Source organism: Budorcas taxicolor, chromosome 3 (genome assembly GCF_023091745.1).
Source record: "Budorcas taxicolor isolate Tak-1 chromosome 3, Takin1.1, whole genome shotgun sequence".
Lineage (NCBI taxonomy): Eukaryota > Metazoa > Chordata > Mammalia > Artiodactyla > Bovidae > Budorcas > Budorcas taxicolor.
Genome location: NC_068912.1, coordinates 104,646,721 through 104,655,261, shown reverse-complemented (window position 1 = coordinate 104,655,261; position 8,541 = coordinate 104,646,721).

Here is an 8,541-nt window from a genome sequence, read left to right as displayed (position 1 = left end):
TCAGTAGTAAATCCACCATCCTGGGCTCAACCTGGGACACAAACGCCACCAAGACCCAGTCTGGTGTTCAAGTTGCTGTGCAGACATATACCTAAAGAGCTCCAAAGCAGGGTGAAAAGGAAGCAACAGAAATTCATACAGAGGGATCACCCAGGGGGATGCAAGAGATCAGGAGAGACATCTTGGAAGGAGTAACATCCAATCTGAGTTTTAAATGAGAATTTACGAGGAGGACTCAGTTGGAGATGAGAGAGAGGAGAGGAAGTGGTGGTCCAGTGAAAGAGAAATGTGCAAAGATACAGAAACGTGAAATGATACAGCAGGATGGGGAACTGCACAAGCCCAGTGGTGAGGCTGAAGCCCTCAGTACAGAGGGAACCTGCACTCGGAGGCTGGCACAGGGGTCAAGGCCACATCAAGAAGGGGCTCAAAAGCCATGCTCATCCAACTGGACTCCAGTTTGCAGGTAAAAAACCTTATCTCTGGAGTTCATATACCCCACAATCCCCCTTCCTTTGTCCTTCCACCATCTCCAGTGAGGTAGGATGCTATAACCTTACTCGGCCATTTACCCAGGCAGTCCCTCAGTTCAGTTCAGTTCAGTTCAATCGCTCAGTCGTGTCCGACTCCTTGCGATCCCATGAATCGCAGCACGCCAGGCCTCCCTGTCCATCACCATCTCCCGGAGTTCACTCAGACTCACGTCCATCGAGTCAGTGATGCCATCCAGCCATCTCATCCTCTGTCGTCCCCTTCTCCTCCTGCCCCTAATTCCTCCCAGCATCAGAGTCTTTTTCAATGAGTCAACTCTTTGCATGAGGTAGCCAAAGTACTGGAGTTTCAGCTTTAGCATCATTCCTTCCAAAGAAATCCCAGGGCTGATCTCCTTCAGAATGGACTGGTTGGATCTCCTTGCAGTCCAAGCGACTCTCAAGAGTCTTCTCCAACACCACAGTTCAAAAGCACCAATTCTTTGGGGCTCAGCTTTCTTCACAGTCCAACTCTCGCATCCGTACATGACCACTGGAAAAACCATAGCCTTGACTAGATGGACCTTTGTTGGCAAAGTAATGTCTCTGCTTTTCAATATGCTATCTAGGTTGGTCATAACTTTCCTTCCAAGGAGTAAGCGTCTTTTAATTTCCCGCCCTGGAATAAGCTCTTCTCAACTCACAGGCCCTCTTCTTGGCCACAGAGAGCTTTGCATCTTAGATGCTGGAGGAGCTGTGCTATGCTAAGAATTGCTACTAGCAGAAATGAGTTGATTTCAGAACATGGTGTTCTTAGGAATAAGCCTGCCAGGCTCCCCTGTCCCTGGGATTCTCCAGGCAAGAATACTGGAGTGGTTAGCCATTCTCTTCTCCAGGGGATCTTCCCAACCCAGGGGTTGAACCCAGGTCTCCTGCACTGCAGGTAGATTCTTTACCGTCTGAGCCACCAGGGAAGGCTAGGGATAAGCCTCATCAACAGGTTTGGAACTTTAGCCAAAGCAGCTTCTCTTGAGTCTGAGTGAATGAAAGGGTTATTGCATGGCCCAGGGCTCCAAGGGGATTCTGTTTGGAGCTGAGAGAAGACCCACTCTGGCCGCGCATTTCCCTACAAGACTGTACCTACACAAGAATCCTGGAGGAACTACTTGGACCTTCACCAGGCTCCAGGACTCAGAAAAACTCAGAAGCATTAACCACAGAAGGCTGGCAAGGGATGGAGCTAAGGAAGAAGAGGCTTCGGTAGCTTTGTGGCTGGTAGCCCGTGTGGCTATCACCATGCCAGCGTTGGGAGGGTCTGCCCACTACTGCCCTCTTGGCCCCAGCACCTGAGGGTGACACGTGGGCTCCATGGCAGAACCCAGTGAGTTGTATGGGAACCAAGGGCTATTTCCATGAGGCCCCATGGCTCCTTTTTCTATTTTATTTACTTACCTTTAATGTCGGTTATTGTTAAAAAGTCTATACTGAATTTGTTACAATATCACTTCCGTTTCATGTTTTGGCTTTTTTTGGCCATGAGGCATGTGGGATCTTACCTCCTCGACCAAGGCTTGAACTTGCGCCCCTGGCTTGAAAGGTGAAGTCTTAACCACTGGACCACCAGGGAAGTTCTTCATTTTTAAAAACTGAAGTATAGTTGATTTACAATGTTGTGTTAGTTTCAGGCATGCAGCGAAGTAATTCAGTTATACACACACATATATTTTTAAATCACATAGTGATTATCCAGTCCCTACCCAATCCTTAACTGATCACCAGCTGAGTGACCCTTTGTCCTAAAACGTCTTCCAGGAGGCAATGCCCTCGGAAAAAGCCCTTTTCCTGACTCGGGAGATGCAGTGAGGCCTCCTGTGTGACAGATGTGGAAATTGAGCCCAGGCAAGGGGAAGTGGTTGCTTAAGGGTCACGCGGTGAGGCGACTGTGAGGGTGCAGGAGGACCCAGGGCTCCTCACTCTCCACCTCACCACCCAACTTCCTGGAGGTGACTCAGCAAGACAGTCGGCACAGGAAGGAAGTGGGGAAGGGAAGCCCAGCCCGCTGGATTCCAGGTCACCACTCTGTTCGTCCAAAGCCACCAACCACCTTGGCCTTGCGGCTCTGCCTGGTGTCCGTGGCCTTTTAGCCCTTCCTTCCCAAGGCCACAGCTGCTGACCATTTCCTCCAGGGTGAGACTCACTTGACCTCTCTGGGGTCTCCAGGGACTCCCGTGGTGCTTCCCTCTGCTAGGTCAGGGGGTCACTTCCACAGACTTGGCGAGTGGCCGAGCCTGTGTGGGTCAAAGGCTCATGAATGAAATGAAACCAGGAGAAATTACAGCCTCATGTTTCGTAACTGGAGCTCTGGAGCCAGTATCCTGGGGGCATCGGTTGCTGTCTCTGGGTGCTTTGGTTAACTCAGTTTCTTTATAAATCTGTTAAGAAAAAGTGATCCCACCTATTTTGTCAGTTGCTTGGAGGATGAGCTAAGATCTTACATATGAAGCCTCCCATAAACTAAGCCATTCATGGTAGCCCCTGTCATTGCTGCCTTTGCTAGGTAGATTGCCACACATCGTCTCATTTAATCCTCATGGCAAGCCTGAGAAGTAGATCAATTATTCTCACTTAACTGGAGAGACACCCAGAGCTCAGGGAGGAGTGGGCACCTACCTCATGGGTGGTGGAGATAGAATTTGAATCTGGTGCAGTCTGATTCCAGGGCCCGAGTATTTCCCCACGAGTTACAGCACCTTCTCTTGATGTTAGGTGTCCTTTGCTGGTGTTTGCACTCCTGGCTACAGGCTTGCGTGGGCAGGGCCTCTGTCCCCTCCCCCAGGACTAGAGTCTTGGCTCTGCCACTTTCTAAGAGTGAGACAGGGGGTCTCCAAGCCTCTATGGTCCCATCCACTGCCTGGAAATTGGCTCTCTCCTGGCCCTCTTCACACAGGAGGAAATGAAATGCCCCAAGCTTGCAAACCATGCTGTCTGAACTCACAGTGTTTTTCCTGCAACCAGAACAACTACTGGAACTGTGATCAGTGCAGCCTGAAGCTCGGGGTTCAGGAAGACCACGCCTCGAGGAGAGTCTATCTTGGTCACCAACAGAAAATGCCACAGCTTCTTTAGCCTGGGGGCTTTCCATATGCTGAGAACAGGCCTCCGAGAACAAGGAGGAGCAGACTGTAAACACATCACAAGCCTCTCTGCTTCACTGGACTAGAAGTTCCCCAAGGGGCAGGACCAGCTCACAGCACAGGCCTTGGATGTTGGATGGAGGACAGTCTGCCCCCAAGCTCCAGCCACATGGGCCATCTGCTGCGTCACCAAGCAGACCATCACCACCACCTCTAAGATCCCCTGACTCCCCAGGGAGAAGACAGCACCCCCTCCTTTGTGAGTGCCCATCCCCACCTCAACTGCAGCATATTATCATACCATATGTCCTATTTCAACCTAGACTTCTTGTTGGAGCAAGGGGAAGATTTGAATAAATAAATACACTTAAGCTTAATTGTTTTCCATCTGTGTCTCTTGCTGGATTGCAAGTCCCTTGAAGGGTCATTCTGTGTCATATTTATAATTCTCAAAGACCAGCACAGGGTGCCTGTGGGGGTTGGTGGTGTGGTTCTCCTTCCATCCACGCAGCCGGGGTCCTGTTTCACCATCTTCCCATACCCCCAACTCCCACAGGCTGTGCATGTATCAGAGTGATGAATAAAACAGATACTGATAGATTCCACTACTAGCAAAAGAGCTGGTTTATATATATCTATCTTGACACATTCTGGGCTTACTTTTGGGATCTGGGCTATATTTTCAAAGAGCAAAGTCCTTGTTTAAGTAATCTTTTGCAGAAAAGTGAGCTGACATTGAGGATCCATTGTGGGACGGCAAGGAGCAGGGGCTTCCCTGATGGCTTAGTGGTAAAGGATATGCTTGCCAATGCAGGAGATGCATGTTCAGTCCTTGGGTCAGGAAGATCCCCAGAGAAGGAAATAGCAACCCATTCCAGTATTCTTGCCTGGAGAATCCCATGGACAGAGGAGCCTGGTGGGCTACAGCCCATGGGATCACAAAAGAGTCAGTCACGAGTTAGCAATGAAACAACAAGGAGTAGGGATTCATCAAAAGCCCTATAAAGTTTTCTTTTCTCTTGTACTTTGCTCCTGAGAAGAATGACTGGCCACTTCTGGGACATACCAAACACTGTCTCACCTGCATACAGCTGGATTGTGAGAGTTTGCTGTGGCCTTTTAACTACTGACTGTACCATGCACAGACCCCACCTCTTGTCTGACTCAAGGAACCCTGGGAAAAGCAGTATCAAAGGCTTCCAGGGGTGGGGGTTGGGGAGAGCAAGCAGACAGCAGGAGTTTCTTAGACCCCGGAGCCAGGAAGTGGTTCCAAGCTTCTATGAGTCTCTGGTTGTCACCTGGGAAGAGGGAGACTCAAACCCTCCCTGCAGAGTTCCTACAGGACCAGTATGAGATGATAGGATGTTCAAACAACTAGCTCAGAGCACAGTAAGCATCAGTTTAGTCATTCCACAAACATTAATTTAGCATCCACTATGGGCCAGGTGGGCTTTCCAGGTGGCACTAGTGGTAAAGAACCTGCTTGCCAATGCAGGAGGAGGAGATGCAGGTTTGATCCCTGGGTCAGGAAGATCCCCTGGAGGAGGGCATGGCAATCCACTCCAGTATTCTTGCCTGGAGAATCCCATGGACAGAGGAGCCTAGCGGGCTACAGTCCATGGGGTAGCAAAGAGTCAGACAGGGCTGAAGCGACTTAGCATGCATGCATGGGCCAAGTGGTGCTCCTGGCACCAGAAATAGTATACAGACAATGGCATGTGAGTGCATTAAGACAAAGTGGGGAATAGGATGGGGGCAGCAGGAGGCATGGCCTTTTAAATAGAGGCCAGAGAAGTCTTTACCAAGACTTCTTTACATTTCAGTAAAGCCCTGAAGGAAATGAGGGCATGAACCTTGTGTACATTTTTCCCAGAAGAGGAAACAGCAAGTACAAAGGCCCTGAGGCCACTCTGAAGAACAGTATAGGGGCCAGAGGATACGGGGTATTAGAAGTTATTGGTGGCTGCATCACTGGGGCTGTGGAGCCATTTATAAGACCTCTGGCTTTTACTCAGAGACAGGAAATCACTGGAGGCTTTCCAGGTTGACATAACCTGACTCTTATAACTGATCAATACCTTTCTGCCGCACCTTCCCTTCAAAGTCTTATTCAATACTCAGACCTCTACCACTCCAGCTCATAGGCTTTCTCCTTTCATACATTCTTCCAGTTTTCTAAATCGACCCAAACCAGGAGGACCTCTGCTCGTCCTGCCAAATGTGGGCTGGAAAGGCGCCTTGCAGGGACACTGTGGTTGGAAAGAGAGAGAAACAGAGAGAAGCCTTCACCAGGGGATCCTGCTCTCCTTCGGTGCTTGGAAGGCTTCTGGGCCTGGTTCGGCTTCAGTAAGCACACACACTGGGTGCCCACTGATGCCGGGGACACTGGCGGAGTCCCCATTGTCACTTCATCATCTGAGACAGCTCGGCACAGAACTAGGAATTTCATTTAGTACTTCCTTGCCCTGTTTGTTTACCAAAAGGTGAAAACAATTATTCTAAAATGAAACAATTCCCATCTCTATCAGTGGTTCTTAACCTTTTGTGGGTCACCTGCCCCTTTGAGAATCTGCTGAAAGCTAGGCACTGTCTCTTCAGAAAATGAACGCAGAACATACATTCATTCTCTTTTAACTTCAGGGCTTTCACAGGTCCCTGAAAATTCAGCAATGAAACTAATGTCTATGCTGACAATTTCTCAGTCTGTAGTGCCAAGGGAATGAATGAATGAGGCAATGACTGGACAAGTGAGGAATAAAGAAGTTGCATGCTTGGGGGCACTCAAGGCAGGACGAGGACAGACATGCAGCACCGCTGGACACCTCGATTCTTGCTGATAGCTCCTGTAGGCTTCAAAGAAGCCAACTGAGATGTACTAATAGCATGTGGCAAATATTTACTGGATAGGTGTCCTCCAGAGAGAGCACCTCATTTCCTTTGTTGTTGCTAAGTCGCTAAGTCATGTTGTCTGACTCTTTGCAACCCCATGGACTGCAGCATGGACTCTTTTCCTTCAATTTTATCTATCACTCTTGTCCAGCCCTTCCGAGTGACCATCTTTCTCAAAGGTATCACACACTTTCCTGCCATTCCCAGGGTGCCCTACACAAAGCAGAATCTTTTCTGGGTAACTACGGAGCAACACGGTAAGCATAAATTCAGACATGTATAGGTAAGCCATTTCTTCTTCCTGACATACAGCTGAGCCAGCTGAGACCTGGAGCCCCAAGTCAGTCCTTCCCGATCATCACCCTCCTGCTGGGACCCAGGCCTCCAGCCTCCCTCTTCATTTTATTATTCTGATACGTGTCCTGAAATGCTGGAATGAACTTTCAACTCACTCTTAATAGCTGCATCTCGCCCTGTGAGGCTTTTAACATTATCTCATTTTCTTCCAATCACTGTACTATATTATGACAGAAGGAGACCTTCAGATGTGACTGGAGTGAGTGGGGATCTCTGCCCAAACATGCAACAGCCCCAGAGAGTTCTGCTAGAGCAGTCTCCAAGGCCCCAGGGACAAGGCTCTGAGGCGCCTCCCACTTCTCTCAACGGTCTCCCTCTCTGCCCTCCTCTTGCGCCTGCCCCACCCCACCCCTCAGCACCAGGCTCTGGCCGCCTGAAGCTGGGAAGTCCCCAAACAAACCCGCTGTTTCCCAGCTCTCTTCCTTTGCACGTGCTGTGCCTGCCACCTCACACAGAGGCCACCACCTGCTTGCCTTCCAAGAGCTCCAGTCCTTCTGCACAAGCCTCACCTTCCCAACCTCCTCAGAAGATCTGTTTCCTTCCTTTGCAAATCCAGGGTCCTTTCCTCAACTGTGGCGCCTGTGACATTGTATTTCTGAACTCAGCGCTTCTAACAATGCATTTCCAACCTCTTTTTTGAAACTTTTTCAGGAGAAACAAAGGTAGAGCTTAGATAAACACAACTGTTTACCTGTTCATCCCGTGACCTGTGTCTTATTTATCTTTATTTCCCCAGCAAACAGCACAGGGTACACACTGATGCTTCAGTACATATTTGTTAATAAATGTGTCCTTTGTAGAGCTGTTCTCTCTTTACCCTAAGAGCCGGGTTGTCTGTTGTAATCTCAACCTCCTGCCCTCCCACCGCCTCCACTTCCATTCTGCTGGGAACTTGCTAGAACTGTGTGCAAACCATGAGGAAACAGGCACTAAGGGATTCTCTTAGGAGGAAACTGACGGGCTTCTGTTATGGACTTAGGTTACTGCACCTTAAATGATGGCCATTCTGGTGTAGTTGTGCCTTCTGAGATCCAGTGGGTGAGGTCACTGGATGGGAAAACTCCTCCAGTCAGTTGTCATAGTAACCATGACTTTCAATTTCATGCAAGCGAGTCCCTGAGAGGAAAACACACCAAGGGGTGGGGGAGGAGTGGTAGGAATCCATCAAAGGCGTCCTAGCATTGTCCTCTCATACCCTTTTCTTTGCTTCTTGCTGGTTTACACGTTCAAGGTAGATGCCATTATGTGTGGGCATCTGAGTAGAAGCCGCTTAAAATAGCCACCCGACTATTTCAGGGAGCAGTTGAATATGCATGAAGCTATTTTAGAAAAGATGTGCCCAGCCCAGCCAATCCCAACCCCATCCTTTCCCTTGGAAATGCCAAGAGGAGCTGAATGGGACCTTTCTTAGTCTTCCCCACTGGGGTGGGGGTTTGTCAGAGGCCGCAGAAACAACACCTGGGCTAATGTTGGTCTAGCAGCCCTGTCAGCTCTGCCTCCCGATCCTGCGGTCACAGAGGCTCCAGGCCAGACAGCTCAGCCCTCCAGATCCTCCAGAGCCTTGGCAGCCTTCAACCACAACCGTGCTACAATCCAGTTGGCCTATATTTGTTCATTTATTCCTTTAACACACTTTTATGGATAGATGAAATGAGACAAGTTCATTTGAGGGGGTAGATGGACAGGTGAGT